The sequence below is a fragment of the Scyliorhinus canicula genome, chromosome 21 (genome assembly GCF_902713615.1).
Source record: "Scyliorhinus canicula chromosome 21, sScyCan1.1, whole genome shotgun sequence".
Classification (NCBI taxonomy): Eukaryota; Metazoa; Chordata; class Chondrichthyes; order Carcharhiniformes; family Scyliorhinidae; genus Scyliorhinus; species Scyliorhinus canicula.
The window spans coordinates 70,385,855-70,408,213 of NC_052166.1; the positions used below are offsets into that span (position 1 = coordinate 70,385,855).

Genomic DNA, 22,359 nt, shown 5'->3' on the forward strand with positions numbered 1-22,359 from the left:
GACTGTCTCCCCCGACTGTCTCCCCCCGACTGTCTCCCCCAGACTGACTCCCCCAGACTGTCTCTCCTCCCCCTGACTGTCTCCCCCGACTGTCTCCCAGACTCTCCCGGAGACCCGCCTACCTTCATTCCAGGGAGTTTAAATCTCACATTCTCTTCGGTTAAAATTTATACATTTTGTGTATTTCAACACAACAAGATAACATCTGGTTTTATCGCCAGCTGCTATTCCAAAGGCTGAATCTGGGGAATGGAAATGGATCATAAAATAATTGTTTTATTTGTTGAAGATGGGTTAGGAAAGCCTGCAGGTGATGCAAATACTGACCTGCAGGCGGCAATAACACAACACGATGATTATACAGAGAAGGATAATTGTAGCCAATATTCCACCTGTGATTACCACAGTGCCGGCTGTCATTCGACCAGATCTCCATTAACAACCTGGAAAAGAAAGAGCAGCGAATTAAAGGGGAGACTCCAACAACGTTTCATAACAAGACATTAAACTTTGAAATTAAGAGAAGAAAGCTTCAAATTAGAATCAGGAACAATGCCGACGTAGCAACAGTGAAAATAGTAGAATCAGGGCAGGGGATCTAACATATGGGTAGGTAGGAGTTAGGGCGCAGAGGACTTTGGGTATGTTACTGGGGGTTTTCTGCATGTGTTGGTCGTTCTGTTGTTAAAATTATAAATGCCTCAATAAAATGTTTTCTAAAAAACCCCAGAGAAAATAGGAGCAGGAAGAGGCCATTTGGCCCTTTGAGCCAGCTCCACCAGTCATTTCCTTGGCTGGTCAACTCAATAGTCTAATCCCACTTTCCCCCATATCCTTTGATCCCCTTCACCAAAAGTGCTATATTTTTGTGAGGGTCACGAAGAATCCAGCACGAGCTTGTAGAGGCAAACAAAAAAACAACTTTATTTACACCAATATGTACACAGGGTCAGTAATTCACGACTGATTCCCTCTCTAGCCGGTATCACGCTGGCCAACTCTATTTATACAGCTGTACTGCTAATGAATGCCCCATTCCCCTCCTCCCCCACCTCCTCATGGAGGAACATGGGGTAACCAATTGCTCACAGCTAACAGGATCCATAAAAACAATTCTAACTGTTTCTTGAAACGATTCAATGTTTTAGCATCAACTATTTCCTGTGGCAATGAATTCCACAGACCGACCGCTCTCTGGGTGAGGAAATGTCCTAAATGGCCTACCCCGTATCCTCAGACTGAGACCCCTGGTTCTGGACACCCCCACCATCGGGAACATCCTTCCTGCATCTACCCTGTCCAGTCCTGTTAGAATTTTATAGGTTTCTCTGAGATCCTCCCTCATTCACCTGAACTCCAGCGAATATAATCCTTACAGATTCAATCTCTCCTCATATGACAGTCCCGTCATCCCTGGAATCAGTCTGGTAAACCTTCGCTGCACTCCCTCGAGATCAAGAACATCCTTCCTCAGAAAAGGAGACCAAAACTGCCCAAAATACTCCATGTGTTGCCTCACCAAGGGGAATGGGACAACTCATCGCCGCCGACTCATCGCCAGCCCAACTCATCGCCAGCCCAACTCATCGCCAGCCCAACTCATCGCCAGCCAACTCATCGCCAGCCCAACTCATCGCCAGCCAACTCATCGCCAGCCCAACTCATCGCCAGCCAACTCATCGCCAGCCCAACTCATCGCCAGCCAACTCATCGCCAGCCCAACTCATCGCCAGCCCAACTCATCGGCAGTCAACTCATCGCCAGCCCAACTCATCGCCAGCCCAACTCATCGCCAGCCAACTCATCGCCAGCCCAACTCATCGCCAGCCAACTCATCGCCAGCCCAACTCATCGCCAGCCCAACTCATCGCCAGCCCAACTCATCGCCAGCCCAACTCATCGCCAGCCCAACTCATCGCCAGCCAACTCATCGCCAGCCCAACTCATCGCCAGCAAACTCATCGCCAGCCCAACTCATCACCAGCCAACTCATCGGCGCTGACTCATCGCCAGCCCAACTCATCGCCAGCCCAACTCATCGCCGCTGACTCATCGCCAGCCCAACTCATCGCCAGCCGACTCATCGCCAGCCCAACTCATCGCCGCCGACTCATCGCCAGCCCAACTCATCGCCGCCAACTCATCGCCAGCCCAACTCATCGCCAGCCCAACTCATCGCCAGCCCAACTCATCGCCAGCCCAACTCATCGCCAGCCTAACTCATCGCCAGCCAACTCATCGCCAGCCCAACTCATCGCCAGCCCAACTCATCGCCAGCCCAACTCATCGCCGCCGACTCATCGCCAGCCCAACTCATCGCCAGCCCAACTCATCGCCAGCCAACTCATCGCCAGCCCAACTCATCGCCAGCCAACTCATCGCCAGCCCAACTCATTGCCAGCCCAACTCATCGCCAGCCCAACTCATCGCCAGCCCAACTCATCGCCAGCCAACTCATCGCCAGCCCAACGCATCGCCAGCCCAACTCATCGCCAGCCCAACTCATCGCCTGCCCAACTCATCGCCAGCCCAACTCATCGCCAGCCCAACTCATCGCCAGCCCAACTCATCGCCAGCCCAACTCATCGCCAGCCCAACTCATCGCCAGCCCAACTCATCGCCAGCCCAACTCATCGCCAGCCCAACTCATCGCCTGCCCAACTCATCGCCAGCCCAACTCATCGCCAGCCAACTCATCGCCAGCCCAACTCATCGCCAGCCCAACTCATCGCCAGCCCAACTCATCGCCAGCCCAATAAAAACAGTACAGTCAACAGACTTCTTAACAGCGCTCTGGAGTGAATGAAATCTATTTAAACCAACAGACTTCTTAACAGCGCTCTGGAGTGATTTCAGCTATTCAGACGAAAAGCACAAAATTATGGGCGAAATTCTCCGCACCCGCGGAAAGTCGCAAAACCGTCGTAAAAATCGGGACCGTTTTACGACGATCGCGAAGGCTTCATTTCCCGACGGATTCACTTCCTGGAAATGGGCTAGTAGCGCGGCCGCGTCAATTACGTGCGTGATGACAACGGAACGCGACGACGACACGAACACGCCCATGTGACGCCGCCCGACGCCGTAAAAAGGCGCGGGCGACCACAGAATCTGTCGGGCAGGATGTCGGAGCCTAGGCGAGCTGCTCCTTGCTTTGTAGATGCTGACGTCGAGGCGCTGCTCGATGCCGTGGAACAGAGGAGGGGCATCATCCGCCCGCGGAGAGGGCATCGCCAACCTGCCAGCGCGGTACGCCAGGCCTAGCGTGACGTGGCTGCTGCCGTCAGTGCTGTGGGGCAGACCCCTCGCTCAGCAGAGCAATGTCGGAAGAAGCTACACGACCTCACCAGGTCTGCCAGGGTAAGTGCCATGAGGGTGCCCCCTAGTCACAACCATCCCTCCCCCTTAACTTAAGCACCCCCCCCCCCCCCCCCCCCCCCCCGTGCCCGGGGGGGAGGGGGGGGAGAGGGATTGGGGCAGAGTTATTTGAGGGTGGTTCACAAAGTTGTCGCAGACCCAGCGCTCTGGCCCCGAGGAGAGATGCAATCGTCTGATGACAACTTGCCCCCCCCCAAACTGTGCCAGTATCTGAACGGACTGCTGATACCTGCCGTTTTGTAATGATCTACCTATGTTCCCTCCCCCAACAGGCCAAGGCCGCTCATAACCACCGTGAGCGGCATAAGACTGGAGGGGGTTCGCCCAACCTGCACCCCCCCAGCACCTTTGAACAGAGGGCACTGGACCTTGTTGGGGGGTCTGCTACCCGCGATATCGCGCAATGCGAGGTTGGCGGAACTGCAGCAAGTGAGACAACCCTCCCTGACAAACACTCACCCCTCACCCATCCTCTGTCCCTTCACAAACCCTGCCCACTGGGGCACCTCCCCCATCCTCTGTCCCTTCACACACCCTGCCCACTGGGACACCTCCCCCATCCTCTGTCCCTTCACACACCCTGCCCACTGGGACACCTCCCCCATCCTCTGTCCCTTCACAAACCCTGCCCACTGGGACACCTCCCCCATCCTCTGTCCCTTCACACACCCTGCCCACTGGGACACCTCCCCCATCCTCTGTCCCTTCACAAACCCTGCCCACTGGGACACCTCCCCCATCCTCTGTCCCTTCACACACCCTGCCCACTGGGACACCTCCCCCATCCTCTGTCCCTTCACACCCTGCCCACTGGGACCGTCCAGCGGCCTGCCGAGCAAATCGAAATAACCCGTCTCATTCTCTTCCCTAGGACGTGATGCCGAACGACCAGGGCCGTCTGCCTCCAGACGGAGACAGGAATCTGCCGCCACCTCACCCGGGGCCTCACAACAGAGGGTGCCCGATCAGCGGGCAGCCCTATCCGCCCCAACCCAATCTGCGGACCAGGACGCACAGAGGGTTCGAAGTCCACCACCACCACCAGAAATGGCCAGGGACAACCCTCCTGTCGCTGAGCAGCCCCACACCATGGACGAGGCCCTAAGCATTGAGAGCGTCGGGCTTGCGGCACTGCTTTCTCCCACCACATCCATCATCCCAGAGATACACACCCCGGCGGGCCTATTTAGTGATGAGTCTCCTGGGGCACAGTCTGGTTGGCACATCACAGCTGAGCAGGTACAGCAGGTGGAGGTCGGAGCAACCGAGGGCCCGGACTTGCGGAGGCCAGACCAGGCCCAGGATGCAGCTGGCTCCCAGACGTTTTCGGAGTTCCTGGAGTTTATCAACCCACCCGCACAGCCGATGCCTCAGGAAACCCAGGGAAACAATGGCGGGAGGAGGGCAGCCTTCCAGACTCTGCAGACGCTGTTAGAGGAGTCGAACCGCGTCCAAGAGCAGGGAGTGGTGCCGCTCATGGCAGAGACCCAGTCCGACACCGCACGGGTGGCATCCGCGGTGGAGGCAATGGGTCAGGTTATGCAAGACGTTGGGGTTAATGTGCACGCGTCATCCTCGGCCCTGGACAGGGTTGCCCTCTCACAGGCAGCAATGTGCCAGAGCCAAACCAACATTGCCGGCGCCCTGCGGGCCATGGCACAGTCCCAGCAGTCGATAGCACAGTCCCAGCAGTCGATAGCACAGTCCCAGCTGTCAGTCGCGGAGACCATCAACCGCCTGACACATGTGCTGGATGGCGTCGTGCACACTCAGGTTGAGATCGCACAGTCCCTGGCGGGAATGTCTAACTCCCTGGACTCCGTCTCTGCAAACCTTCGGATCCTGGTGGATACCGTTGCAGGCTTCCAGGACTGGCAGCGCCAGGTGTCGGTGGTGCGACGGGGAACCTCCCCGCTCGCACCTCTGTCCCAAAGTGAGGCCCGGGGGCCACCGGGCTCCCCGAGGGAGGAGGAGTTTCGGGGCCCGTCCCATTAACTCCATCACGGGACGTCCCGGAATTCTCGGCCTCCCCCCGTCCCATCCCTGGTGCATCGGGTGGGCAGCAGGCAGAGCAGGGTGGCACAATGTCACCCGAGACGCCCGCAGAGCAGCCTGGCCCATCAGGCCGGGTCGCCCCAGGAAACGCATAGCCAAGGAGAAACGAGTCGAGGGGGGCGATTCGCAGCAATCCTCCTCCACTCCTGCTGTATCATCTGGGGAGTCACGTAGACGTAGTGGTAGGACCCGTAAGGCAACTAAGATAGACACTGAGTAAGTTGGCACGGGTGAAGGGCACAGTTTAGTTGTAGGGGCTAGGGTACCTGTAAATAATTGCTCACATTAAACGCACTGTTCCACCTTACTTGTAATACCGTGTGATTGTTCCACAGCCACAGGAATCGTGATGGTGACCGAGTGTCGCTGGGGGTGACGGGTGGTGAAACCTCAGTGCCGGGTGTGCAGTCCCTGCCCCTACCCCCCTCCCACAGCTAGCCCACGCGGGCACGTGATGGAGTGTCAGTGACAAACTCAGCGGCCACCAAGGTGGATGGTTCAGCTATTGCCATGGGTCAGACTCTCTCTAACGATTCTGAGCTCACAGCTCTTCGCAGAGCGGGCTGTCATCATTCCACATGGCACTGATCACACCCGCTGACACAGCCATCAATGTTGTGCCATTCCGTCTGTACCCAGTGATAAGCGTCATGTCGAAGTGGAGCAGTGTACACTGGGGGGGGGGGGGGGGGGTTGTGGTGGTGGCAGTTGTGTGGTGACCCTCTGCATGACTAGCGATGCAGGTGGTGGTTTGGTGTTCATCGGGGACGTCACATGCGATGCGTGAACCGTGCTGCCACCAGGGCGTCGCGTGCCCGCCGTCCTTGCCGGGTCCGTCGTGCCGCCTCCTGGACATCACCAGCACCTGGGTCGTGTCTGCGTTCTGCGCCCGCCACTCCGCCAGCCTCCTCCTCCTCCTCCTCCTCCTCCTCTGTGCTGGCACCACTGCCACTAGCTTCTCCCTCCGCCTCCTGCAACAGGTCATCTCCCCTCTGCATCGCGATGTTGTACTGCGCACAGCAGACCACTACAATGCGAGCGACCCTGTCGGCCTGGTACTGCAGGGCCCCTCCGGAGCGGTCCAGGCACCTGAATCTCATCTTCAGGAGGCCAAGGCAGCGCTCCACCACACCCCTGGTTGCTGCATGGGCCTCGTTGTATCGGGTTTCCGCATTGGTCTGAGGCCTCCGTATAGGCGTCATCAGCCAAGACCTCAGTGGATAACCCCTGTCGCCTAGCAACCAGCCCCTCAGCCGGGGGGGACGTCCCTCAAACATCGCAGGGATGAACGACTGCGCTAGTATGTAGGAGTCATGCACACTCCCTGGGAACCTTGCACAGACGTTCATGAACCTCATGTGGGGGTCGCATACCACCTGGACATTAATGGAGTATGTCCCCCTCCTGTTTGTGAACACTTCCTTGTCCACAGCAGGCGGGCGCATGGGGACGTGAACACAGTCGATTGACCCCTGAACCCTCGGTATCCCGGCCACACTGGCAAATCCACGGGCTCGTGAGTCTTGACTTGCTTGGTCCTCGGGAAAGGTGATGTAGCGATCGGCGATGGCATAGAGGGCGTCGGTCACATCCCGGATACACCGATGACTGGGAGATCCCGGAGACGTCCCCGCTCGGAGACTGGAAGGAGCCGGTAGCATAGAAGTTCAGAGCGACCGTCACCTTGATGGCAACCGGGATCGCGTGTCCTCCCCCCGTTCCACGTGGGGCGAGGTGCGCCACGAGGTGACAGATATGTATCACCGTCTGCCTACTCAGCCGGAGTCTCCTCCTGCAGGTAATGTCCGGCATTGTTAGGAAAGAGACCCGGACACGCTACACCCTCGGCTTTGGTCGTCGCCTCTGACGCCGTGGCTGCACCCTCACTCTCTCCTCTTCCTCTTCCTCCTCCTCCTCCTCCTCCTCCCCCTCCCCCTCCTCCTCCTCCTCCTCCCCCCCATGCTGCTCGACGACTGGCAACTCCTCGGCCCTTCCCTCTGCTGCTGCAGCTGGCCCTGCAGCCACTGCGGGTTGTGGGTGTGGATGCTGCTGAATCTCCAAATGCAGTGCAGCGGCCCCAACCACTGCGCAGAACATAGCCGTTCTGTTCCCAGACATTGTGCTAACCTACAGAAGGGTGGGGGGGGGCGGAGAAACGGGACATGTTAGACGGAGGTTAGTCGACACCTCGGCAGCCGCCAGCCGCCTGATACCAGTGTGTCCCGGTGGCCTGGTCGCGCTGCTGACACGCGGGCAGCCTAACCCCTGGTCACTTTCTGCATCCAACGGCCAGTAAACTATGGCCTCCTCACGGGTGCGTCAGTGGCCTGTGGCCGTAAGCCACAGGGGAACCAGCGGCCGTGTCCTCGTCACCGGCACACCATGGCATGCTGGCAGACATTTTGTTACGGGGTTGGACGGCTCACTCTCTACCTAACCCCCCCCCCCTCCGTCGCCCCCCACTGCCCCCTCCGTCTCCCCCACTGCCTCCCCCGTCTCCCCCACTGCCTCCCCCGTCTCCCCCACTGCCCCCTCCGTCTCCCCCACTGCCTCCCCCGTCTCCCCCACTGCCCCCTCCGTCTCCCCCCCACTGCCCCCTCCGTCTCCCCACTGCCTCCCCCGTCTCCCCCACTGCCCCCTCCGTCGCCCCCACTGCATCCCCCGTCTCCCCCACTGCCCCCTCCGTCGCCCCCACTGCCTCCCCCGTCTCCCCCACTGCCCCCTCCGTCTCCCCCACTGCCTCCCCCTTCTCCCCCCCACTGCCCCCTCCGTCTCACCCACTGCCTCCCCCGTCTCACCCACTGCCCCCTCCGTCTCCCCCACTGCCCCCTCCGTCTCCCCCACTGCCCCCTCCGTCTCCCCCACTGCCCCCTCCGGCTCCCCCACTGCCTCCCCCGTCTCCCCACTGCCCCCTCCGTCTCCCCCACTGCCTCCCCCGTCTCCCCCACTGCCCCCTCCGTCTCCCCCACTGCCCCCTCCGTCTCCCCCACTGCCTCCCCCGTCTCCCCCCCACTGCCCCCTCCGTCTCACCCACTGCCTCCCCGTCTCACCCACTGCCCCCTCCGTCTCCCCACTGCCCCCTCCGTCTCCCCCACTGCCCCCTCCGTCTCCCCCACTGCCCCCTCCGTCTCCCCCACTGCCTCCCCCGTCTCCCCCACTGCCCCCTCCGTCTCCCCCACTGCCTCCCCCGTCTCCCCCACTGCCCCCTCCGTCTCCCCCACTGCCCCCTCCGTCTCCCCCACTGCCCCCTCCGTCTCCCCCACTGCCCCCTCCGTCTCCCCCACTGCCTCCCCCGTCTCCCCCACTGCCCCCTCCGTCTCCCCCACTGCCTCCCCCGTCTCCCCCACTGCCTCCCCCGTCTCCCCCACTGCCCCCTCCGTCTCCCCCACTGCCCCCTCCGTCTCCCCCACTGCCTCCCCCGTCTCCCCCACTGCCCCCTCCGTCTCCCCCACTGCCCCCTCCGTCTCCCCCACTGCCCCCTCCGTCTCCCCCACTGCCTCCCCCGTCTCCCCCACTGCCTCCCCCGTCTCCCCCACTGCCCCCTCCGTCTCCCCCACTGCCCCCTCCGTCTCCCCCACTGCCCCCTCCGTCCCCCCCACTGCCCCCTCCGTCCCCCCCACTGCCCCCTCCGTCTCCCCCACTGCCTCCCCGTCTCACCCACTGCCCCCTCCGTCACCCCCACTGCCCCCTCCGTCTCCCCCACTGCCCCCTCCGTCTCCCCCACTGCCCCCTCCGTCTCCCCCACTGCCTCCCCCGTCTTCCCCCACTGCCCCCTCCGTCTCCCCCACTGCCTCCCCCGTCTCCCCCACTGCCACCTCCGTCTCCCCCACTGCCACCTCCGTCTCCCCCACTGCCCCCTCCGTCTCCCCCACTGCCTCCCCCGTCTTCCCCACTGCTCCCTCCGTCTCCCCCACTGCCCCCTCCGTCTCCCCCACTGCCCCCTCCGTCTCCCCCACTGCCCCCTCCGTCTCCCCCACTGCCACCTCCGTCTCCCCCACTGCCCCCTCCGTCTCCCCCACTGCCCCCTCCGTTTCCCCCCCACTGCCCCCGCTCTGGACCCCCTCCCGTTCCCAGGGATGCCTTCCCCGTTGTGGCCAGACTCGAGCGGTGCGCTGAGCGGTGCGCTGAGCGGTGCGCTGAGCGGTGCGCTGAGCGGTGCGCAGAGTGGTGCCCTGACCTCCTCCAAGCAGTCGTCAGCCAGGCCGACTGGTTGACGAATTTAAAAAGCAGGTGTGTTTCACGACGTCCAAACAGGGCGCCATGACGTCGGGACTTCGGCCCATCCGGGCCGGTGAATAGCGGGGGGGGCTCTCAGTGGCGATTCTGGTCGTGTCAGGGGCGGGAAGGAGGCGTTTGTCGGGAAACGCGACTCCGACAATTTGCGGGGTTCGGAGAATAGCGGGAGGGCGTCGGAACAGCGTCGCCGTAAAAATTTCCGACGCCCGCTATTCTCCGAACCGTCGTGAGTCCGGAGAATCTCGCCCTATATGTGGCAGGTGCGAATATACATTGAGCAACTTTAACCAGAGACGGACGGAAAAAGATTTCTGTCACACTGCAAGGTTTGGCGAAATACTCACGGTGCTTTGTAGAAAAAAGCTTGTCCTTACTTATGTCCATTACACAACATAATTATTTTGAGGCTGTTCACAGATTTTCTTCTTTAAATGTGAATAAAGGGGCTCTTAATGGCCATGTGCTGAAATGAAATGCACAGCTAGGATGAGTAGGAATGGCCTACTGCTGTCTGTGATGTTAGAAACGAATGCTGTCTGCATATATATTTATTAACATGATAATCCTCCCACATCTATCCACGCAAACGCATCCACACACACACACCTGCATAGGGTTATCAATCGTGGCATCTCAAAGAAACTTATTAGCATGAAACCAGGGGCATATATCAGCTGACTTGTACCAGAGTGCACTTTGCAACTCACAAAGTTGCTCAATGTATATTCGCACCTGCAACATATAATTTTGTGCTTTTCGTCTGAATAGCTGAAATTGACAAACACCAGGGTTATGGAACATGTGCGCGACAAATGTGAAATTGATTAGGTTCAGATTTGGTCAGTTGACTGTTTACTGTAGGGCTCTATTGAAATAGACGCTGTTAATTGTAAGTTAGTGTTTTTTGTATTGTGTTTCCTGTCCATCTCTGGTTAAATACAATCGTTTTTATATTGGGCACTTTTTAAATAGAGTCAATTTACTGAAAAATATGTTAAAATGTCCTTTGTTTTCTATAGGTTTAAATTGTTTAAATAGATTCCATTCACTCCAGAGCGCTGTTAAGAAGTCTGTTGACTGTACTGTTTTTATTGGGCTGGCGATGAGTTGGGCTGGCGATGAGTTGGGCTGGCGATGAGTTGGGCTGGCGATGAGTTGGGCTGGCGATGAGTTGGGCTGGCGATGAGTTGGGCTGGCGATGAGTTGGGCTGGCGATGAGTTGGGCTGGCGATGAGTTGGGCTGGCGATGAGTTGGGCTGGCGATGAGTCGGCGGCGATGAGTTGGGCTGGCGATGAGTTGGGCTGGCGATGAGTTGGGCTGGCGATGAGTTGGGCTGGCGATGAGTTGGGCTGGCGATGAGTTGGGCTGGCGATGAGTTGGGCTGGCGATGAGTTGGGCTGGCGATGAGTTGGGCTGGCGATGAGTTGGGCTGGCGATGAGTTGGGCTGGCGATGAGTTGGCTGGCGATGAGTTGGGCTGGCGATGAGTTGGGCTGGCGATGAGTTGGGCTGGCGATGAGTTGGGCTGGCGATGAGTTGGGCTGGCGATGAGTTGGGCTGGCGATGAGTTGGGCTGGCGATGAGTTGGCTGGCGATGAGTCGGCGGCGATGAGTCGGCGGCGATGAGTTGTCCTAGACCCTCACCAAGGCCCTGTACAATTGCAGCAACACATCCCTGCTTCTATACTCGAAACCTCTCACAATGAAGGCCAACATACCATTAGCCTTCTTTACCGCCTGCTGCACCTGCATGCTTACCTTCAGCGAATGGTGCACAAGGACACCCAGGTCTCATTGCATGTTCCCCTCTCCAAATTTATGGCCATTCAGATAATAGTCTGCCTTCCTGTTCTTGCTACCAAAGTGGATAACCTCGCATTTATCCAAATTATACTGCATCTGCCATTTATTTGCGCAATCACTCAACTTGTCCAAATCACACTGAAGGATCTCTGCATCCTCCTCACAGCTCACCCTCCCACACAACTTGAAGTCATCTGAAAATCTAGAGATATTACATTGTAAATCATTAATATATATTGTGAATAGCTGGGGTCCCAGCACCGATCCCTGCAGTACCCCACTAGTTACTGCCTGCTGATTCGGAAGAGTAGGTTAATTCCTACTCTTTGTCTCGTGTCTGCCAACCAATTTTCTATCCATCTCAATACACTACCCCCAATCCCATGCACTTTAATTTTACGCTAATCTCTATGCGGGACTTTGTCAAAAGCCTTCTGAAAGTCCAAATATACCGGGCAGTATTCTCCAATAATGGGGCCGACATGAAAAGCAGCAGCATCCACTCCGGTGGCAATCCGATAATGGGGAATGCTCCCCTTCCAAGGGGGCTAGGTTAACACCGTAGTGGTCCCCACAGCTTCAGCCAGCGCGGAATGGCTGCCGCGGGTTTGCGCTTGCGCAGGACAGCCAGCGTGATTCCGCGCATGCATGGGGGTTCCCTTCTCCGCACCGGCCCCCGGGGCCCGGTACAGAGGAACATAGGCCCCACGGAACCAGCCTGCCCGCCAATCAGTAGGTCCCGATCGCGGACCAGGCCACCGTGAGGGCCCCCACCCCCCGAGGTCAGATCCCCCCACCCTCCAGGATGGCCCCCGCAGACACACCTTCCAAGTCCCGCCGTGTGGGACCTGATTAACCCCCGCCATCGGGACCCGGCTGGACCCGGCGGCCACTCGGCCCGTCCGGGCCCGGAGAATCGCCGGGGGGGGGGGGGGGGGTGCTTTTAACGGCCCCTGACCAGCGTGGCGGAATCTCACGGGCGCCCGAGAATCGGCGGGGGAGAATCGGAACCAGGCAACAGGGCGATGGAGTGCGATTCCCGCCTCGCCCTGGGTATTCTCTGACCCGGCGCGGGGTCATAGAATCCCGGCCACCACATCCACTGGTTCCCCTTCATCAACTCTGCTAGTTACATCCTCAAAGAATTCCAGGTGATTTGTCAATCATGATTTCCCATCCATAAATCCAGGCTGACTATCCGATCCTGCCACTGTTTCCCAAGTGCTACGCTATAAAATCTTTGATAATGTATTCTAGAATTTTCCCCATTACTGGCATCAGGCTGACTGGTCTATAATTCACTGTTTTCTCTCGACCTCCCTTTTTAAATAATGGAGTTACATTAGCCACCCTCCAATCTGCAGGAACTGTTCTACAGTCTACAGTCTATAGAATCCTGGAAGATGACCATCAATGCATCCATTATTTCCAGAGCCACCTCCTTAAGAACTCTGGAATGTAGATAATCAGGCCCTAGGGATTTATCAACCTTCAATCTCATTAATTTCCCCAACACCATTTCTCTACTCATATTGATCTCCTTCAGTTCTTCCCTCTCACTAAACCCTGCATTCCCCAATATTTCTGGGCCCTGACTTGTCTTCTCATTTGTGAAGACGGAACCAAAGTATGTATTTAGTTGCTCAGCCATTTCTTTGTCCCTATTATACATTCCCCTGTTTCTGACTGTAAGGAACCTACATTTGTATTCATCAATCTTTTCTCTTCATGTACCTATAGAAACTTTTATTGTCCGTTTTTAGGCTCCCCGCAAGCTTACCCTCATTCTCTATTTTCCCCTTTTCCCTTGGTCCTTCTTTGCTGAATTCTAAACTCTCCCAATTCTTTTACCTGTTGTTTTTATTGGCCAGTTTGTAGCCTTCTTCCTTGAATCGAATATAGAACATAGAACATTACAGCGCAGTACGGGCCCTTCGGCCCTCCATGTTGCACCGACCTGTGAAACCATCTGAAGCCTATCTGACCTACACTATTCCATTTTCATCCATATGTCTATCCAGTGACCACTTAAATGCCCTTAAAGTTGGCGAGTCTACTACTGTTGCAGGCAGGGCGTTCCACACCCCGGCTACTCTCTGAGTAAAGAAACTGCCTCTGACATCTGTCCTATATCTACCACCCCTCAATTTAAAGCTATGTCCACTCGTGTTGGTCATCACCATCCAAGGAAAGAGACTCTCACTGTCCACCCTATCTAACCCTCTGACTATCTTATATGTCTCTATTAAGTCACCTCTCAGCCTTCTCCTCTCTAACGAAAACAACCTCAATTCCCTGAGCCTTTCCTCGTAAGACCTTCCCTCCATACCAGGCAACATCCTAGTAAATCTCCTCTGAACCCTTTCCAAAGCTTCCACATCCTTCCTATAATCTGGTGACCAGAACTGCACGCAGTACTCCAGGTGCGCCCTCTTCCAGGTCATTTATAAAAATGACAAACAGCAGTGGCCCCAAAACAGATCCTTGCGGTACACCACTAGTAACTGAACTCCAGGATGAACATTTGCCATCAACCACCACCCTCTGTCTTCTTTCAGCTAGCCAATTACTGATCCAAACTGCTAAATCACCTTCAATTCCATACTTCCTTATTTTCTGCAATAGCCTACCATGGGGAACCTTATCAAACGCCTTACTGAAATCCATATACACCACATCAACAGCTTTACCCTCATCCACCTGTTTGGTCACCTTCTCAAAAAACTCAATAAGGTTTGTGAGGCATGACCTACCCTTCACAAAACCGTGTTGACTATCGCTAATCAACTTGTTCTTTTCAAGATGATTATAAACCCTATCTCTTATAAACTTTTCCAACATTTTACCCACAACTGAAGTAAGGCTCACAGGTCTATAATTACCAGGGTTGTCTCTACTCCCCTTCTTGAACAAGGGGACAATATTTGCTATCCTCCAGTCTTCCGGCACTATTCCTGTCGACAAAGACGACATAAAGTTCAAGGACAAAGGCTCTGCAATCTCCTCCCTGGCTTCCCAGAGATCTCTGTTTTAAGGGAGCGTCCCTTTAGTCTGAGATTGTTTCCTCTGGTTCTAGTTTTTCCTACAAGTGGAAACATCCTCTCCACGTCCACTCTATCCCACCTTCCTGTACCCAGTCCATGGCCCTGTGTCTTACAGCACTGAAGGTGCAGATCCAGGTACTTTTTAAAAGTGTTTAGGGTCTCTGCTTCCACCACCATCTCGGGCAGCAAATTCCAGACTCCCACTGCCCTCTGCGTAAAAACGTTCTTCCTCATGTCCCCTCTACACCTTCTGCCAATTATCTTGAATCTAGAATTCTCCACCAAGGGGAACAATTTGATCCTGTCCATGTCCACTCTATCTCTTCCTCTCATAATTTTGTACACCTCGATTAAGTCGCCCCTCAGCCTTCTTTATTCCAAGGAAAATAACCCCAACCTATCCAATCTCTCCCCGTAGCTACACCTTTCCTGCCCTGGCAACATTCTTGTCAACCTCCTCTGCTCTCCCCCAGAGCAATAACATCCTTCCTGTAATGTGGTGACCAGAACTGTACACAATACTCCAGTTGTAGCCTCACCAGTGTTTTATACAATTCCAACATTATATCCTTACCTTTATATTCTAAACCTCTGCCAATGAATGAGACAATTCCATTGCTTTCTTTACCACCTCGTCTACTTGAATTGCTGCCTATAGGGATCTGTGTACCTCTTGCCAAGATCTCTCACTTCATCTACCCCTCTGAGTATATTCCCATTTATTGTTTAGTCCCTACAACTGTTTGACCTCCCTAAATGCTGACCTCACACTTCTCTGTGTTAAAATCACTCTGCTACTTTATCGCCCACTCCCCCTATCCACCTATCTCATTCTGGAGATTACAGCTATCATCGACACTGTCCGCCACTTGACCAAGCTTTGTGTCATTTGCAAATTTCCCTATTGTCCCCCAAACATTGATCATTATCCTTTGTTTCCTGTTACTAAGCCAACTTTTTATCCAGTTTGCCATTTTGCCCTGTATCCCATGGGCTTTTATCTTTTTGCCTTGTAGGACCTTGTCAAAGGCCTTGCTAAAGTCTATTTACACCACATCCACTGCACTACCTACATCAACCCTTCTTGTCGCTTCCTCGAAGAATTCAATTAAATTTGAGAGTCAAGACCTTCCTTTAATAAATCCATGCTGCCTATCCCTGCCTAGTCCATGCCTTTCTGTGCGACAGTTAATCCCATCTCTCAGGATTGAGTCTACTAATTTGCCCACCACTAACATAAGAGTAACCGGCCTCTAATTGTTCGGCATTTCCTTCAATCCCTTTTTAAACAATGGAACCATGTTTGCATTTCTCCAGTCCTCGGGTACCTTCCTGTATCTAGTGAGGATTGGAAAATCATCCTCAGAACATCTACTATCTCCTACCTGACCCCTTTAAGCGGCTCGGAAACAAATCGAGATGGTGGGGCAGGCAATAAACAAAGAAATAACTGATGCATGTAGAAATGGTACAGCAGTTATCATGGGGGATTTTAATCTACATGTCGATTGCTTTAACCAGGTCGGTCAAGGCAACCGTGAGGAGGAGTTTATAGAATGTATCCGCGATAGTTCCCTAGAACAGTATGTAATGGAACCTACGAGGGAACAAGCGGTCCTAGATCTTGTCTTGTGTAATGAGACAGGATTGATTCATGATCTCATAGTTAGGGATCCTCTCGGAAGGAGCGATCACAATATTGTGGAATTTAAAATACAGATGGAGGGTGAGAAAGTAAAATCAAATACTAGTGTTTAGTGTTTAAACAAAGGAGATTACAAGGGGATGAGAGAAGAACTAGCTAAGGTAGACTGGGAGCTAAGACTTTATGGTGGAACAGTTGAGGAACAGTGGAGAACCTTCCAAGCGATTTTTCACAGTGCTCAGCAAAGGTTTATACCAACAAAAAGGAAGGACGGAAGAAAGAGGGAAAATCGACCATGGGTATCTAAGGAAATAAGGGAGAGTATCAAATTGAAGGAAAAAGCATATAAAGTGGCAAAGATTGCTAGGAGATTAGAGGACTGGGAAATCTTTAGGGGGCAACAGAAAGCTACTAAAAAAGCTATAAAGAAGAGTAAGATAGAGTATGAGAGTAAACTTGCTCAGAATATAAAAACAGACAGTAAAAGTTTTTACAAATATATAAGACAAAAAAGAGTGGCTAAGGTAAATATTGGTCCTTTAGAGGATGAGAAGGGAGTTTTAATAATGGGAAATGAGGAAATGGCTGAGGAACTGAACAGGTTTTTTGGGTCGGTCTTCACAGTGGAAGACACAAATAACATGCCAGCGACTGATAGAAATGAGGCTATGACAGGTGAGGACCTTGAGAGGATTGTTATCACTAAGGAGGTAGTGATGGGCAAGCTAATGGGGCTAAAGGTAGACAAGTCTCCTGGCCCTGATGGAATGCATCCCAGAGTGCTAAAAGAGATGGCTAGGGAAATTGCAGATGCACTAGTGATAATTTACCGAAATTCACTCGACTCTGGGGTGGTCCCGGTGGATTGGAAATTAGCAAACGTGACGCCATTGTTTAAAAAAGGAGGTCGGCAGAAAGCAGGAAATTATAGGCCAGTGAGTTTAACTTCGGTAATAGGGAAGATGCTGGAATCTATCATCAAGGAAGAAATTGCGAGGCATCTGGATAGAAATTGTCCCATTGGGCAGACGCAGCATGGGTTCGTAAAAGGCAGGTCATGCCTAACTAATTTAGTGGAATTTTTTGAGGACATTACCAGTGCAGTAGATAACGGGGAGCCAATAGATGTGGTATATCTGGATTTCCAGAAAGCCTTTGACAAGGTGCCACACAAAAGGTTGCTGCATAAGATAAAGATGCATGGCATTAAGGGTAAAGTAGTAGCATGGATAGAGGATTGGTTAATTAATAGAAAGCAAAGAGTTGGGATAAATGGGTGTTTCTCTGGTTGGCAATCAGTAGCTAGTGGTGTCCCTCAGGGATCCGTATTGGGCCCACAATTGTTCACAATTTACATTGATGATTTGGAGTTGGGGACCAAGGGCAATGTGTCCAAGTTTGCAGATGACACTAAGATGAGTGGTAAAGCGAAAAGTGCAGAGGATACTGGAAGTCTGCAGAGGGATTTGGATAGATTAAGTGAATGGGCTCGGGTCTGGCAGATGGAATACAATGTTGACAAATGTGAGGTTATCCATTTTGGTAGGAATAACAGCAAACGGGATTATTATTTAAACGATAAAATATTAAAGCATGCCGCTGTTCAGAGAGACTTGGGTGTGCTAGTGCATGAGTCACAGAAGGTTGGTTTACAAGTGCAACAGGTGATTAAGAAGGCAAATAGAATTTTGTCCTTCATTGCTAGAGGGATGGAGTTTAAGACTAGGGAGGTTATGTTGCAATTGTATAAGGTGTTAGTGAGGCCACACCTGGAGTATTGTGTTCAGTTTTGGTCTCCTTACTTGAGAAAGGATGTACTGGCACTGGAGGGTGTGCAGAGGAGATTCACTAGGTTAATCCCAGAGCTGAAGGGGTTGGATTATGAGAGGTTGAGTAGACTGGGACTGTACTCGTTGGAATTTAGAAGGATGAGGGGGGATCTTATAGAAACATTTAAAATTATGAAGGGAATAGATAGGATAGATGCGGGCAGGTTGTTTCCACTGGCGGGTGACAGCAGAACTAGGGGACATAGCCTCAAAATAAGGGGAAGTAGATTTAGGACTGAGTTTAGGAGGAACTTCTTCACCCAAAGGGTTGTGAATCTATGGAATTCCTTGCCCAGTGAAGCAGTTGAGGCTCCTTCATTACATGTTTTTAAGGTAAAGATAGATAGTTTTTTGAAGAATAAAGGGATTAAGGGTTATGGTGTTCAGGCCGGAAAGTGGAGCTGAGTCCACAAAAGATCAGCCATGATCTCATTGAATGGCGGAGCAGGCTCGAGGGGCCAGATGGCCTACTCCTGCTCCTAGTTCTTATGTTCTTATGTAATCCATCTGGTCCTGGTGACTTATCAACTTTCAAGGATTTCAATCCTAAGAGGGCTTCATCTCTTTTTATGATTATCCCATCCAATATCTCACAGTGTTCCTCCTGGACTATATCTGCATCATCCAATATCTCGGAGTGTTCCTCCTGGACTATATCTGCATCATCCATTTCCTTCATGAATACAGAACAAAATATCCATTTGAAACCCTTCTCACAGCCTCTGCATCTACACACAAGTTCCCCTCTTCATTTCTGATAGATCCCACTTTTTCCTTAACTAACCTTTTATCATTATATATTGATAAAACATCTTTGGGTTTTCTTTAACTTTACTTGCTAATCTTTTTTCATGTCTCTTTAATTTTCTTATTTCCTTTTTGACTTTGTCCCCGCACTTTCTATATTTGTCCAGGCTATCTGCAGTCCTTAGTTCTTTGTGCCTATTTCGTTTTCTGTTTGATTTTCCCCTGTATTCTTCTAGACAACCAGGGGGGTCTCGGTTTGCCAGTACCATTCTTATGTTGTTTGGAGGGGACATATCTACTTTGTACATTTAGAATCTCTCCTCTTACGAGCGTCCCACTGGTTTTCCACAAATTTACCCTCTAGCAATGCTGGCCAGTTCACCTCAGCCAAGTCCCTTATCATTTCTACAAAAAATACCTTCCCACAATTCAAAACATTTAGTCCCGCCTTAATTCTGTCCTTTTCCACGGTCATACTGAATCTAACTAAATTGTGGTCACTATCCCCTATCCAACTGTCACATCACCCACCTGTCCTTCTCCGTTCCCCAAGACTGCATCTAGAATTGCATCTCCTCTCGTTGGGTTTGTCACTAATTTGGTTGAGAACATTTTCATGCACACACTGCATGAATCTTTCTCCTTCAGTTCCCCTCATTGTTTGATTCCCAGTTGATATTGGGATAGTTAAAGTTTCCGACTATTATTACCCTCTTGTTCTTACAGGCCGAGATTTGCCGATATATTTGTTCTTCTATCGCCCTTTCACTATTGGGGGTCTGTAGTAAACTCTCAGTAGTGTCACTGCCCCTTTTTATTTCTAAACTCAACCCAAAAAAGACTTGTTTGTTGACCGTTTAGTATGTCACCAGTCTCAGCAAATGTCATAGAATCATGGAATTTTACAGTGCAGAAGGAGGCCATTCGGCCCATCGAGTCTGCACCTGCCCTTGGAAAGCGCCCCCTATTTAAGCCCACACCTCCACCCTATCCCCATAACCCAGTAACCCCACCTAACATTTTAGACACTAAGGGGTAATTTATCAAGGCCAATCCACCTAACCTGCACATCTTTGGACTGTGGGAAGAAACCGGAGCACCCGGAGGAAACCCACGCAGACACGGGAGAATGTGTAAACTCCACATGGACAGTGACCTGGGACCGGTATTGAACCCGGCCCTTGGCGCCGTGAGGCAGCAGTGCTAACCACTTTGCCGCCCTTCTCAGCCATACCCAGTTATGGCTAATTCAACCATTCTCAGTAATGGTCCTTTAGAACCGTAGAATTCCTGAAGTGCAGAATAAGGCCATTTGGCCCATCGATTCTGCATCAACCCTCTGAAACATAGAAACATAGAAAATAGAAGGAGGAGGAGGCCATTCAGCCCATCGATCCTGCTCCGCCATTCATTCTGATCATGGCTGATCATCAAGTTCAATACCCTGATCCCGCTTCCCCCCCCCATACCCCTCGATCCCTTTAGCCCCAAGAGCTGTATCTAATTCCTGCTTGAAATTACACAGCCTGGTAAACATTTCCTGCACTCCCTCCATAGCAAGAGCATCCTTCCTCAGATAAGGAGACCAAAACTGCACCCAATACTCCAGGTCTGGCCTCACCAATGCCCTATACAACTGTAATAAAACATCTCTATTCCTATACTCAAATCCTCTCGCTATGAAGGCCAACATCCCATTTGCCTTCTTTACCGCCTGCTGTACCTGTGCGCTTACTTTCAGCGACTGATGCACGAGGACACCAAGGTCTCGCTGAGTATCTGCCTCTCTCTTAATTTATATCTGTTCAAATAATAATCTGCTTTCCTATTTTTGCTACCGAAGTGAATAACCTCACATTTATCCACATTATACTGCATCAGCCATGCATGTGCCTACTCACTCAGCCTGTCCAAATCCCGCTGAAGCATCTCTGCATCCTCCTCACAGCTCACCCTCCCACCCAACTTTGTATCATCTGCAAATTTGGAGCTAATACATTTAGTTCCCTTGTCAAAATCATTAATATGTAATGTGAACAGTTGGGGTCCTCGCACAGATCCCTGTGGTACCCCACTAGTCACTGCCTGCCATTCAGAAAAAGACCCCTTTATTCCATTTTGCTTCCTGTCTGCTGACCAGCTTTCTATCCATCTCCGGACACTACCCACAATCCCATGTGCTTTAACTTTAACTTTACAGATTAATGTGCTATGTGAGACCTTGTTGGAAACCTTCTGAAAGTCTAAATGAACCACATCCACTGGCTCCCCCTGGTCAACTCTACTAGTTCCATCTTCAAAGAATTATAGTAGATTTGTTAAGCGTGATTTTCCTTTTGTAAATCCATGCTGACTTTGTCTGATTACACCACTGCTTTCCAAATGCTGTGCTAGGAAATCCTTGCTAATGGACTCCAGCAACCTCTCCATTACCGACGTTGGGCTCACTGGTCTATAGTTTCCTGTTTTCTCTCTACCTCCCTTTTTGAAAGAGTGCCGTACCTAAGCCCACTCCCCTGCCCTATTCCTGTAACTTCATAACCTAACCTAACCTGCACAATATTGGGCACTAAGCAGCAATTTAGCATGGCCAATCCACCTAACCTGAACATCTTTGGACTGTGGGAGGAAACCGGAGCACCCGGAGGAAACCCACGCAGACACGGGGAGAACGTGCAGACTCCGCACAGATGCAGGCTGGAATTGAACCCGGGTCCCTGGCACTGTGAAGCAGCAGAGCTAACCATTGTGCAACTGTGCCGCCCAGTGATGGTCAATCCAGCCATTCTCAACAATGGTCAATATGAACAAATGAATCAGGAGGCCATTCAGCCCCTCAAGCTTTTGGATTGAACATAGAACGTACAGTGCAGAAGGATGCCATTCGGCCCATCGGGTCTGCACTGACCCACTTAAGCCCTCACTTCCACCCTATCCCCTCAACCCAATAACCCCTCCTAACCTTTTTTGGACACTAAGGGGCAGTTTATCATGGCCAATCCACCTAACCTGGACATCTTTAGACTGTGGGAGGAAACCGGAGCACCCGGAGGAAACCCACGCAGACACGGGGAGAACTTGCAGACTCTGCACAGACAGTGACCCAGCCGGGAATCGAACCTGGGACCCTGGCACTGTGAAGCCACAGTGCAAGCCACTGTGCTACTGTGCTGCCCCAAATTGGATTGGATTGGATTTGTTTATTGTCATGTGTACCGAGGTACAGTGAAAAGTATTTTCCTGTGAGCAGCTCAAACAGATAATTTAGTACATGAAAAAAAATAAAATAAAAGAAGATACATAATAGGGCAATACAAGGTACACAATGTCAATACATAGACACCGGCATCGGTTGAAGCATACAGGGGTGTAGTGTTAATCGGGTCAGTCCATAAGAGGGTCATTTTGGAGTCTGGTATCAGCGGGGAAGAAGCTGTTTTTGAGTCTGTTCCTGCGTGTTCTCAGACTTTTGTATCTCCTGCCCGATGGAAGAAGTTGAAAGAGTGAGTAAGCCCAGCGGGAGGTGTAGATGGAGTCCATGGATGGGAGGCAGGTTTGTGTGATGGACTGGGCGGTATTCACGACTCTCTGAAGTTCCTTGCGGTCCTGGGCCGAGCAGTTG

General features: G+C 52.6%; 1 long non-coding RNA gene across 1 annotated transcript in view; it reads right to left on the reverse strand.

Moving 5' to 3' along the window:
• Nucleotides 1–256: 256 nt before the first annotated feature.
• Nucleotides 257–22,359, reverse strand: part of LOC119955792 — a 26,059-nt gene continuing 3,956 nt past the window's right edge. The window contains exon 2 of the long non-coding RNA XR_005458528.1: nucleotides 257–443. This is a non-coding gene — a long non-coding RNA (uncharacterized LOC119955792). The remainder of the gene's footprint in view (nucleotides 444–22,359) is intronic.